We start from the raw sequence: 12,760 nt of genomic DNA, 5'->3' as shown, positions 1-12,760 counted from the left end.
CAAAGAATATGGCTGCCTAAATATGGTTCCCAATCAGAGACAACGATAAACACCTGCCTCTGATTGAGAACCACTTCAGACAGCCATAGACTTAGCTAGAACACCCCACTAGCTACAATCCCCATACATACACACCACATACACAAACCCATGCCACACCCTGGCCTGACCAAATAAATAAAGATAAACACAAAATACTTTGACCAGGGTGTGACAGAAATAAAAACCCTTGAATGAGTCGGTGTTCTAAAACTTTTGATCGATAGTATACATTATCTAGCTTGTGTGCATTCGATCCCTTCACTTGTTCCACATTTAATGTTACAGCCTTATTCTAAAATTGATTACATTTAAAAATGTTTTCTAATCAATCTGCACACAACACCCCATCATTACAAAGCAAAAACAGGTTTTTTATAAATGTTAGCACATTTATAAAAAAAAAAACAGACCTTATTTACATAAGTATTCAGACTCTTTGCTTTGAGAATTGAGCTCAGGTGCATCCTGTTTCCATTGATCATCCTTGATGTTTCTACAACTTGATTAGAGACTTTTATCTCCCTCACCAACTTCAAACATCAGCTATCTGAGCAGCTAACCGATCGCTGCAGCTGTACGTAGTCTATTGGTAAATAGCCCACCCATTTTCACCTACCTCATCCCCATACTGTTTTTATTTATTTACTTTTCTGCTCTTTTGCACACCAATATCTCTACCTGTACATGACCATCTGATAATTTATCACTCCAGTGTTAATCTGCAAAATTGTAATTATTCGCCTACCTCCTCATGCCTTTTGCACACATTGTATATAGACTCCCCCTTTGTTTTTCTACTGTGTTATTGACTTGTTAATTGTTTACTCCATGTGTAACTCTGTGTTGTCTGCTCACACTGCTATGCTTTATCTTGGCCAGGTCGCAGTTGCAAATGAGAACTTGTTCTCAACTAGCCTACCTGGTTAAATAAAGGTGAAATAAAATTTTTAAAAAAAATTAGAGTCCACCTGTGGTAAATTCAAATGATTGGACATGACTTGGAAAGGTACACACCTGTCTATATAAGGTCCCACAGTTGACAGTGCATGTAGAAGGAATTGTCCATAAGGAATTTACCCTAAGCACACAGCCAAGACAACGCAGGAGTGGCTTTGGGAACAGTCTCTGAATGTCCTTGGGTGGCCCAGCCAGAGCCCGGACTTGAACCCGATCTGAAATCCTCTGGAGAGACCTGAAAATAGCTCTGCAGAGCTTGAGAGTAACTGCAGAGATGAATGGGAGAAACTCCCCAATATAGGTGTGCCAAGCTTGTAGCGTCATACCCCAAAAGACTCAAGGCTGTAATCGCTGCCAAAGGTGCTTCAACAAAGTACAGAGTAAAGGGTCTGAATTCTGTTTTTTATTTGCTTTGTCATTATGGTGTATCGTGTGTAGATTGATGAGGAAAAACAATTCAATCAGTTTTAGAATAAGTCTGTAACGTATCAAAATGTGGAAAAAGCGAAGGTGTCTGAATAGTTTCCGAATGCACTGTATATCTTACCTTTTCAGCAGAAGAAAATGCTAATTCTGTGTCGGTTTTGAATCCCTTCAACTCCTTTCGTTCTCTCCACTGTTTGAGCGCAAAGGTTTACTCTCATCTTGGCCCGGGTTCTATCGCTTTCCCTTTTTGCCTGTCTGCTCTCCAAATTTCTAGGTTTCTTTAGCTTAGATTGAGGAGTAGTTGCTGCTAGGTCAGGTTGTTTGCCCCTCGCGTCTGTCAGCTAGGTATCTCCGCTAGCTATTAGCTAGTTAGTTGAGCCCATGCCCAACAATTGGCTGTCACACCGCCTCCTCACTAATGAAAAACATGTCCCTTATTGTGTGCGCCACAAAATCTGAGGGGAAAATCTATTGTTACTGTTGCATCACATTGGATGACCACTAGCAATTTATTGGAGCTTTTGAACATAAAAAAAATACCAAAGGCTTTAAGGTTTAGGAATTGAAATGCACCTTTCAACATTAATTTCCAATGGTGGATGAGTCCAAAAACGTTCTGCGATTGATTGATTTTGATGATATACCAGAAATCACCAGATCGGGTTTGCCCTGCCTAGTTAGCTAGTGTAAAGCATCGGCAGCAATTTTTCAACTAACCTTTACATGGCGAGAATTTTACTTCCTCTCAACTTGGAAGTTATCAGCGTATTCTAATCTCCCATCGTTAGTTGCAGGTGGAATGTAAGAATTTTAAAAAATGATTCCGTTATTAAATAAAAACTTTTTTTGCTCCATGATGTTATCCAACAATGTGTATGCCGCCATATTGTCCATTTCAGATATTTTCTCATTGCTCGAGACCGGTGAGTGTCATTCAAAGCGATGCTTGATGTCTGAGTCGGGGTCATGATGTGCATCACTTTGGAGTGGACACCCACCTGTCTTGAACAATGAGAGAAGAAACAGACAATATGGCAGCGTGCGCATTGTTGGATTACCTCATGGAGAAAAAATGGCTGCACAGACTTTACACTAAACTGTAATGGGTCACGATACTATTCTGTAGCTACATGGTCCTGTCCAGGGCTCATGTTAGTAAGTATACATTACATGCTGGCCTGCACTTTGTTCATGAGAATTTGTATCATTCAAAAAGTGGATAAAACTCTGACGCAAGTAAGGCCACCAATCTCAAGTCAAGTGCAGCTGGCCCTCCCTAACTAACCTAAAATCCCATTTGTCATCATTCCACAGTTCCAACATGGCGTCATCGTGGCAGTGGACTCTCGGGCCACAGCTGGCGCCTACATCGCCTCCCAGACATTGAAGAAGGTGATAGAGTTCAACCCCTACCTGCTGGGCACCATGGTTGGAGGTGCAGCTGACTGCAGCTTCTGGGAGCGCTTGCTGTCGTGTCTACGAGCTCCGCAACAAGGAGTGCATCTCTGTGGGAGCCACCTCCAAGCTTCTGGCTAACATGGTATACCAGTACAAAGGCATGGGCCTCAGCATGGGCGCCATGGTGTGTGGCTGGGACAAGAGAGGGCCAGTTTAATAGTTTCATACACCTGAGCACACATTAGTAACCCCAATAGACTTGAACCCCATTCATGCATGTATATGTTTAAACCACCATCAGCTGAACTATGTACACACTGTTTTTCACATACTCAGACCAAGGGTAGCAATATGAGCATGATTTAGTAGCTGCTCAGATCGTAGGATATCTTTTTTTGTATCATATTTCCTAATAGGAGTAGTTAGCAGTGACTGAGCAAACCTCCCCTGTCTCTGCTAAACACCGGATTAAGTACAGTTTTGTCGGATGCCACTAGATGGCACTGCTGCCCCACTCTTGTTTACCTGTTGTGGATTTGACTTGTGCTATTGGATACTGTGCAGTAAGAGGCAGTACATCACTGGAGATGTGCTTAAAGAGGGCTGCACAGTGACACCATAATGGGAAATCAATAGGGCTGGGACTGTGGGCCAGGGAGTGCCGGCGCGGTGATGGACGCAGGGTCTCGGCCCTTACAATTGGGTCGCATGCATAATGTTGTTCTGCTTGATCGATGAGCTTTGTTCATAGAGCGGGGGAGTATGTGTGGACAATAACTGGCCTCCAGACAGCCTGGGACCTAAGTGACACGTGTTAAATCCTGCAGTCAATCAGGAGAATAATGATCTCAGTATTAGTTCAATAGGAACGGCGGCAGCTACAATGCCAGTGAATGAATGGTGAGGTAAATGTCATGTAAATTAAATTAATCTCGATTAAGAGAAGGCTCATTAGCGGCTACAATGATGTCAAGCACAGTTATTCTGGTGATTGGGTGTCTTAAGCGGCACGTGAAATAAATCGAATAAAGTACAGTTAAGAGCTTGACAAATATGTAATGCCATGATACTCATTTGGTTAAATGCTTAGTGCCTGGTTGCTAGGCAGCGAGTGCACGCACTCCACTCGAAACTAGAGAACGATGTTTGTTTTTTAAAGGGCCGACGCGGACACTGATTTGTGGGTTGTCAAGGAGGCCGGTGGCCTGTTATTGTTATGACACATATTCTCTTTACATTTGAACGTTTTGATGATACATTTTCCCTGAGACCACCATGTATGAACTAATAAATGCATTATACAACCATACAATGGATTGGACATGGTTTTTAACTACATCATGGTAATAACTTATTTGAATGGTAAACTGGGTAAATCAAGACGGTATAGGCCTACTCACAATACAGTTGAAATCATATTCTATAGGACTGTGTGCATGTCTTGAGTTCTTGAGCTAATTTTGGTTGATTTCAGTAGTCTATGGGGCTACAGATGACATGACCTTCTTCCCTTTCATTTGTGATCATGTTAGGCCTTTGTCTGGCTTATACAAATCTCTCTGGCCAACTGACATTTCTTTTCCACGACGCGTCTGGATGTTTTACATGCGAACACATTCAGTCCTTTCTGATTGGTCCCAGAAACCGCTGGGTCGGGCTAGAGCCACCCTACATGATGACGTTATCAACTTCTTATTTTGAAGTTGCACTAATGACTTCTAGGATGGCAGTTTCAGACTGAGTGTATGTAGCTAGACCAGCGGGATTAAATCCAGGGTGAGTCGTCAGGGAAGTTAGCCTACTGATCAACATTTTCATAGAAGTAGCCTATGGTCTTCTAGAGAAAAGACACTACTCGCAAGTCATGTAGCCAGGCAGTTCAGCTCAGCAAGGGAAAGACAAGTCATTTAGCTAACAAGTACCAGTGAATTAACAACATTTATGTTGACATTCAGCTTTGAAATTAGAATATATTGACTATTAGCTACAGTGCCTTGCGAAAGTATTCGGCCCCCTTGAACTTTGCGACCTTTTGCCACATTTCAGGCTTCAAACATAAAGATATAAAACTGTATTTTTTTGTGAAGAATCAACAACAAGTGGGACACAATCATGAAGTGGAACAACATTTATTAGATATTTCAAACTTTTTTAACAAATCAAGAACTGAAAAATTGGGCGTGCAAAATTATTCAGCCCCTTTACTTTCAGTGCAGCAAACTCTCTCCAGAAGTTCAGTGAGGATCTCTGAATGATCCAATGTTGACCTAAATGACTAATGATGATAAATACAATCCACCTGTGTGTAATCAAGTCTCCGTATAAATGCACCTGCACTGTGATAGTCTCAGAGGTCCGTTAAAAGCGCAGAGAGCATCATGAAGAACAAGGAACACACCAGGCAGGTCCGAGATACTGTTGTGAAGAAGTTTAAAGCCGGATTTGGATACAAAAATATTTCCCAAGCTTTAAACATCCCAAGGAGCACTGTGCAAGTGATAATATTGAAATGGAAGGAGTATCAGACCACTGCAAATCTACCAAGACCTGGCCGTCCCTCTAAACTTTCAGCTCATACAAGGAGAAGACTGATCAGAGATGCAGCCAAGAGGCCCATGATCACTCTGGATGAACTGCAGAGATCTACAGCTGAGGTGGGAGACTCTGTCCATAGGACAACAATCAGTCGTATATTGCACAAATCTGGCCTTTATGGAAGAGTGGCAAGAAGAAAGCCATTTCTTAAAGATATCCATAAAAAGTGTTGTTTAAAGTTTGCCACAAGCCACCTGGGAGACACACCAAACATGTGGAAGAAGGTGCTCTGGTCAGATGAAACCAAAATTGAACTTTTTGGCAACAATGCAAAACGTTATGTTTGGCGTAAAAGCAACACAGCTGAACACACCATCCCCACTGTCAAACATGGTGGTGGCAGCATCATGGTTTGGGCCTGCTTTTCTTCAGCAGGGACTGGGAAGATGGTTAAAATTGATGGGAAGATGGATGGAGCCAAATACAGGACCATTCTGGAAGAAAACCTGATGGAGTCTGCAAAAGACCTGAGACTGGGACGGAGATTTGTCTTCCAACAAGACAATGATCCAAAACATAAAGCAAAATCTACAATGGAATGGTTCAAAAATAAACATATCCAGGTGTTAGAATGGCCAAGTCAAAGTCCAGACCTGAATCCAATCGAGAATCTGTGGAAAGAACTGAAAACTGCTGTTCACAAATGCTCTCCATCCAACCTCACTGAGCTCGAGCTGTTTTGCAAGGAGGAATGGGAAAAAAATTCAGTCTCTCGATGTGCAAAACTGATAGAGACATACCCCAAGCGACTTACAGCTGTAATCGCAGCAAAAGGTGGCGCTACAAAGTATTAACTTAAGGGGGCTGAATAATTTTGCACGCCCAATTTTTCAGTTTTTGATTTGTTAAAAACAGTTTGAAATATCCAATAAATGTCGTTCCACTTCATGATTGTGTCCCACTTGTTGTTGATTCTTCACAAAAAAATACAGTTTTATATCTTTATGTTTGAAGCCTGAAATGTGGCAAAAGGTCGCAAAGTTCAAGGGGGCCGAATACTTTCGCAAGGCACTGTATCACAAATAAAGTGTAGTGAACTGACATTACAGTGCCTTCAGAAAGTATTCACACCCCTTGACTTATTCCACATTTTGTTGTTCAAAATGAAAACATGTTTTTAATATTCACACCCCTTGGTATGACACTCCAAATTGAGTTCAAGTCCATCCATTGAGATGTCACAACAACTTTATTGAAGTTGACAGTGCATGTCAGAGCAGGAACTATACCATGAAGTACAATGAACTGTCCGTAGATATCCGAGAGAGAATTGCGCTGAGGCATATATCTGGGGAAGGGTATAAAACTATATATAGATAGATAGATAGTTTCCAAGAGCACAGAGGTCTCCATTATTGGGAAATTGAAAAAATATGGAACTACCCAGACTGCCTAGAGCTGGCCGTCCAACCAAAATGAGCAACCGGGCAAGAAGGACCTTGGTCAGGGAGGTGACCAAGAACCCAATGACCACTCTGACAGAACGACAGAGTTCCTTGGCTACCAGAGGGACAGCAGGCACCACCAATCTGGGCTTTATGGGAGAGTGGCTAGATGGAAGACACTCCTGAGAAAAAGGCACATGACAACATGATTGGAGTTTGCAAAAAGGCACGTGAAAGACTGAGAGCATAAGGCAAAAATATTCTGTGGTCTCATGACACAAAAATGTAACTATCCGGTCTGAATGCAAAGTGCCATGTCCGGAGAAAAATGGGTACAGCTCATCACCGTCTAACGCCATGGCTTCAGAACAAGAATGTGAAAGCCCTTGAGTGGCCCAGCCAAAGCCCAGACTTGAATCCCATTGCAAATCTGTGGAAAGACTTGAAGATGTCTGTTCACCTCGCCTCCCCATCTAACTTAACAGAGCTTGAGAAAATCTGCAAAGAATAGGGGGAGAAAATCCTAAAATCCAGATGTGAAAAGCTGATAGACATACCCAAGATGACTCAAAGTTGTCATCGCTGCCATAGGTGCTTCTACAAATTATTGAATACATATCTAAATGAGATTTCTGTTTTTCATTTTCAATAAACTTTTCTAATATCAAGTATTAGAGGGGTTTCCGGGCCCATGACCCGATTTTGATATTTGAACATTCTCACTACCCCAGCCACCTGAGAGAAAAAAGTAAGTCATTAACAGCCAAGATTTGTTCATTTCAAAACATTCTAACAGGATTTCTGATTTTGTATTCTCAACTCACCATCATATACTTTTAATGTGGGGCTATGGCAGTCAATTACAAATTAGTCTGACATCCTTTCTTATCTCACCACCACTAATGAGATGGGTGTGCTAGACGCATAGTCGCGTTGGGCGCTTTTCAAAGTCAGGGGGTATAGTCGACAGTGCACTGTCACATCTCTCCTGTCACATCCAACCTGGATCGATATTTGTTTTTAATGCAGAGGAGAGCACTGAATCAGGACCGTGAGTTTTAATGCTCTGAGGGAGACTGCACAGTATTCCCTTTGAGTCAGGAACCAAAATGCCTCCATAGTGACCGTGAATGAGTTGTCTGCAGCATTCGGTCACATGACAGCTTGATAAACTGTGGATTTCACTTACCGGCATCTCAACTGAGCCAGGATCCCATTCAAATTGATTTCGCTGATTCGGTCACTCGTCTGTAAAAAATTATAATATTTCCCTTAAAAGTCAACAGTCTGATTTTTACATCCATTGCGAATGACAACAGTTACTCTCTCAATTCAACAAAATATTTCCAATACTCCCCCTCGATAACCACCAAGCCTGAAATAGAACATTGTCATGCTCTGATCCCATATCTCCACATAGTTTTGCGAACAGATGTGCGTGATCTAGTTTACAATCAAAGTTACTTCCTGCATATCTCCCGAGTTCTGCGCTCAGCTCTTTTGCCGCCAGTTGCTCTCGTTGTATCCATTATAGCCCAGTGGGTGTATCATACAATGCGTCCATATGGCAGAGGGAGACACATTCATAACTAGAGTGCAGAGGCCTGTCTGCCGTCCCGTGATAGATGGAGCCCCATCTGTGCAAAAGCCCACCATTCGATCCCATGGAATCTGTTATTCGTCAATATTGCCTCGCAGCACACTGAACATCCCATGTGCCGTTTCATGCTCAGGAATCGGAAGATGGAACAATATGTTCTTGTGAATAGCGTCCCCGAACATGTAGCGAACAAAAGTCAACACATCTCGGCCCTCGCAGCTACCGTCCATTTAGAGAGCATACGGTGGGAAGTTTGAGTCGCTCAGTCAGTTTCCTCTTGATTGCTAGCTATAGCATCAATTCTTAGTTTCGCAGTGTTATCTGACAAAGGTATTGTGGAGAGTTTCTGTGCCTCTGCCTTCACACACACTGTTTTCACTATCAATTGCGGCTGGTAATATCAAAGTCTCTGCAACAGTGTTTGGTTTCATCTTAGTGGGCTTAGCCATTCACCGTGGGAATGATTCAAGTGCGGACTTCTCCTATGACCTAAGCACGCTCTCTGGTTGAATTTTGTCTTTTAGATTTGAATCATTTTCATTTTAGATTTTTTAATTAAGGTGTAACCACATTACAATGATTTTGAGAGACAAAAAAGTACACTACATGACCAAAAGTATGTTGACACCTGTTCATCGAACATCTCATTCCAAAATCATGGGCAAATAATATCGAGTTGGTCCCCCATTTGTTCAGCCATGGGCATTGGTTAGGTTGGGCGATTAGGCCTGGCTCACAGTCGGCATTCCAATTCATCCCAAAGGTGTTCAATGGGGTTGAGGCCAGGGCTCTGGGCATGTGGGGCATTGTCATGCTGAAACAGGAAAGGGCCTACCCCATACTGTTGCCACTAAGTTGGAAGCACAGAATCGTCCAGAATATTATAGTATGCTGTAGCGTTAAGATTTCCCTTCAGTGGAACTAAGGGGCCTAGCACGAACAATGAAAAACAGCCCCAGACCATTAATCCTCCACCAGCAAACTTTACAGTTTGCACTATGGATTGGGGCAGGTAGCGTTCTCCTGGCATCCGCCAAACCCAGATTCCTCCGTCTTACTGCCAGATGGTGAAGCGTGATTCATCACTCCAGAGAATGCATTTCCACTGCTCCAGAGTCCAATGGCAGCGAGCTTTACACCACACCAGCCGACGCTTGGTATTGCGCATGGTGATCTGCTCGGCCATTGGAAACCCATTTCATGAAGCTCCAGACAGTTTTTGTGCTGACTTAGCTTTCCTGAGGCCGTTTTGGAACTCGGTACTCGGTACTTGCTTGTGTAACCTACCACTTCGTGGCTGAGCCGTTGTTGCACTTAGACGTTTCCACTTCACAATAACATCACTTACATTTGGCATACCATGACGGTGCCATGTTGAAAATCATTGAGCTCTTCATTAAGGCCATTCTACAGCCACTGTTTGTCTATGGAGATTGCATGGCGGTGTGCTCGATTTTTATTTTGTATTTTTTAATATATTTTTTTTTTACACCTATCAGTAATGGATGTGGCTGACACAGCCACATACGTGTGGTGCTCTGTGTGTGTGTGTGTGTGTGTATATATATATATATATATATATATATATATATATATATTAATTTTGTAATTGTATTTTCTAACAGAATTTTGGAAATTCTTCCACAACTCCATTTTCATATCAAGTGGGGGTCGCGACCCCTAGTTTGGGAACTGCTGGGGTATTGTGTGAGAAAAAATAAACATTTAAGCCATTTTGTATTCAGGCTGTTTAGGGATGACCCCCATTTAGTCAATTGTTTCGTCGATAAGCTGTTGGTCAACCAAGATATCTTTAGTCGAGCAGTAGCCCATGCTGAGGGAACAAATCCATTGTGGAGGCCATGTGGAATGGCACAGTCTAAAACAGGCTACTAAAATTGTATATGGTTACACTGTAAGAACAATGAAGCAACACTAATACATTTAGTTTATAGCAAATTACCTTTCTCCTCCGCTGGATAGCGGTCACTGTCCGCGGTTCTGAAACACATCGGTGCGCTGTTGAATTGGCGCCTTTTCCTAGACCATGTTGCTATGTGCATAATAGCAATATTAATCCCCATGTTGGTGTTGAGAACAACGCAGCGGAGGCAGCAGCGGAGTTAGGAGACAAGAAAACAGTCCTTACCTTAATTGTCTAAGAAAAGTGTGGAGAGAGGAAACCAACTTAATTAGGTCTATAATCAACAGCCCAACTGTTAAATGTGCCTGATTTATAAAACATCCACATACAGTGCTTTCGGACAGTATTCAGACCCCTTGACTTTTTCCACATTTTGTTACGTTACAGCCTACTTAGTGTTTACACTGTTCCAAATTGTCCAAAAATTCACATTTATAATAATAATAACCCTTTTTTAAAATCTCCTTTTTATTGTTGTTATTATGATCATCATTGTAACAATAAGTATTATATTGTAATGTCATTATAATTAGTAAGCTTAGTATAGCAGTCTTGTATAACCACCATCGAACTGTAGGCCTAAGAGCACATTCTGTTTAGTCTTAATACCGTAATTTACTTAGGTCTATATTTCCGTAGTTATATATGCTTCTGTATCAATCAGCAATTTGTTAATGTCATCACACAGCATATGAGTCATTCATGATTTGAAATGCAATCAAGCATTTTTGTTTAATATAAAATAAAAATGCACACTTGAATAATTTGCGTAAATAATAATCCATTCTATTTCGGAAAATGAATGGAATGAATGTGACTTTTTTTAGTCTATGCTGTAATAGAGTATTTTCCAAAAGAAAACTTTCCAAAAGACTCTCTAGTATGCTTCTCAGACAAATTATATTGTAATCTAACAGCACCTGTTTGTCACACACAATATGCACGCAGCACTTGCTCCTTACATGACCTTATTTTTCTTGATCTCCAGTACTTTCCAGGTATAGTCAAATCTATTCCACACATCTGACTTCCCCTTTAACTCCCGAGCAACCAGTTTAACATTCGCCTTTTTTAGTTGATTTATCATGTCCTCTGCATCCATTTTGCTTTCATTGTGTTACGGTGTTCTGAGTTTATTATAACCAATTTATTGATGTGATTATAATAGGCTATAGGTCGTGTGTGCGATGCATACATGTCACGTAAAGAGAGCAAGGGCTGAGTGAATAAGGAATGCTTTTCGTAAACATATGAGGGGATTTCGGTGACCAAACTTTTCAATCAGAAATGGCTGTAATTATGTTGCAGCTTCAGCAACACGGACAGCGGGATTAACACTGTTGATGTTCTGTGGTGGCTGCTGCAGCAGGGAGGAGAGACAGTGGGTGCTAGTCACCCGCCGCCATTTATTTTGTATTTTTTTTACACAGTGCAGGAAGTCTGGGCCCTGCACAATCAAATCAATTGTGGTCGGACCCTCTCTCGTCATTTGTGTGTCTTCATTCTTTCATCAAACAGTGCACTTAAAGCATCAGACAAGCTCAGTGCATATAGATAATTTGATTTAAACACATAGGATGTCTATATATGGAAAAATACACTTAACATTTCGACCAATCGATTGGTCGAAAGAACAGACGACTCTCGGTCGACCTAGATTTATTTTTGCCCCTGTGGCTGTTACACAACAAAATGTAAGAGCCCGCTTGCAGTTTGCCAAAAGGCACCTAAAGGATTCTCAGACCATGAGAAACAAGATTCTCTTGTCTGATGGAGATTGAACTCTTTGGCTTGAATGCCAAGCCTCACGTTTGGAGGAAACCTGGCACCGCTCAGCACCTGGCCAATACCATCCCTATGGTGAAGCATGGTGGTGGCAGCATCATGCCTGGGTGATGTTTTTCAGTGGCAGGGACTGGGAGACTAGTCAGGACTGAGGGAAAGATGAACGGGGCAAAGTACAGAGTTCCTTGATGAAAACCTGATCCAGAGCGCTCAGGACCTCAGACTGGGGTGAATGTTTACCTTCCAACAGGACAACGACTCTAAGCACACTGCCAAGACAACACAGCAGTGGCTTTGGGAAAGTCTCTGAACGTCCTTGAGTGGCCAAGCCAGAGCCCGGACTTGAACCCGATCAAACATCTCTGGAGAGACCTGAAAATAGCTGTGCAGCGACGCTCCCCATCCAACCTGACAGAGCTTGAGAAGGTCTGCAAAGGAGAATGGGAGCAACTCCCCAAATACAGGTGTGCCAAGCTTGTAGCGTCATACCCAATGAGACTCGAGGCTGTAATCACTGCTAACAGTGCTTCAACAAAGTACTGACTAAAGGGCCTTTCCATCACAAGTCAAAAGTTTGGATTACTTACAGTACTTACAGTACCAGTCAAACGTTTGGCTACACCTACTCATTCCAGGGTTTTTCTTAAT

At 42.1% G+C, this 12,760-nt stretch overlaps 1 pseudogene; it reads left to right on the top strand.

Annotated features, from left to right (window-relative positions):
• Window positions 1-12,760, top strand: part of LOC110508157 (proteasome subunit beta type-11-like) — a 41,735-nt pseudogene that overhangs the window by 14,713 nt on the left and 14,262 nt on the right.

Source organism: Oncorhynchus mykiss, chromosome 28 (genome assembly GCF_057628025.1).
Source record: "Oncorhynchus mykiss isolate SJ-2025 chromosome 28, ASM5762802v1, whole genome shotgun sequence".
NCBI lineage: Eukaryota > Metazoa > Chordata > Actinopteri > Salmoniformes > Salmonidae > Oncorhynchus > Oncorhynchus mykiss.
Note: the sequence above shows the minus strand (reverse complement) of the source record. Positions and strands in the feature narration are given on the sequence as shown.